We start from the raw sequence: 1,420 nt of genomic DNA, 5'->3' as shown, positions 1-1,420 counted from the left end.
GGGGGGGGGGGGGGGGGTCTGAGCTTGTCTCGAGTTATTTGTCTTGCTCTGAGAGATAATAGCTGTTTTTTAGAATTAAAAAAAAATTCCCTCGCCATTTTCGCGCCTGATTCGTCGTGCAGATAAAAGACCTTAATAGCTAGGTCCACTTAAGGATTTTTTATGTCACGAAGTGCAGTTTCGAATGAGACTTGGACAAAGTGTGTCATAATGAATTGTTTCAATTTTATTTTCAATGTTTAACGCCCTTTCCTCCCTAAAATACGTAATTACGTTTCTAAAAGTCTGTGATATTGACGGATTTCAAGTACACACTGTTAAAATAATCTCCATAGTTTTCCCGTAACGGCTGTTAAGAAAAAGCACAGGGGTTGACACATTAAAAGTTTCCTTTAATTTCAAATCGATTGAAACATTTTTCAAACGATGACAAGGTAGTAATAAGTAGGAATTGATCTTTCCTTCTCGATGTATGATTATAATCTACGCCTCAAATCTTCCCCGAGGTTGGCAGCTACCTCGCCCAGATGTAAATGGCGTTGTGTGGTCGGGAGGAAATTGTTGCCGCGTTGTCCTCACCATCATTTTCTTCATCGTCGTCGCTATCTTCATCGAAATCAACCTCGTTCGCTTTCTTTCTCGCTCTTATCCCAAAATGAGGGACGGGAAATGTCAATGTTTTTATTATATTACATAATAGCATCTCTTAAACTCTCCTTTACTGACAATTCATCTTCATGAACCTTAAAGGGTGTCATTCGGGTTTCGTCAGAGTTAAAGTGCAACTATAAAAATATTATATTTAAAAATAACCTTATCACAACTGACCGATATTCGTAACATTTAGTTTTGTATAATCCCTCAACACTTGGGAGTGTACCATGCATTTAACAAAATCAGTAATTACCAACCACCTTATATTAATCTTATTAATCTCACCCTATCGACCTGTTCAAAGACTGTGCTCCCAGCCCCTTCCCACAGTCCTCAGTAATGGGATGTTTCCCTCGTTGTTGACAACCCTAAAACCTGGCATCAAACCCAATACACCCCCACGCCCCCTTAAAAAAAAACCCTCCACCCCTGTTTCCCGCCACAAAACACCGCCTAGTGTATTCTTTCGTCTAGTCCAGCGCGACCGGAAAACACAGATGAGAGGAATAAATCGTTCTTTACTTCTTAACAACCCTCTCTTGTTGGCTTGGGAAATCGTATTTTTTTTCTTTATTATCTCTCCCCACCCCCACACCCCACCGCACCCCTTTAAATAACCCGCATACTCTTTTAGGTCCCCTATTCTAAGCCGTTACAACGCCTACATTATTTTCCTCTTTGCCTTGACCTATCCTGCTGTGTCTTCTTCCCACCTCCTGAGCGTCTGGTCAACAGGCAACAACTCTCTCTCTCTCTCTCTCTCTCT

The sequence above is a fragment of the Aplysia californica genome, unplaced genomic scaffold (genome assembly GCF_000002075.1).
Source record: "Aplysia californica isolate F4 #8 unplaced genomic scaffold, AplCal3.0 scaffold00899, whole genome shotgun sequence".
Lineage (NCBI taxonomy): Eukaryota > Metazoa > Mollusca > Gastropoda > Aplysiida > Aplysiidae > Aplysia > Aplysia californica.
The sequence above is the reverse complement of the archived record's forward strand: the minus strand, read 5'-3'. Positions refer to the sequence as shown.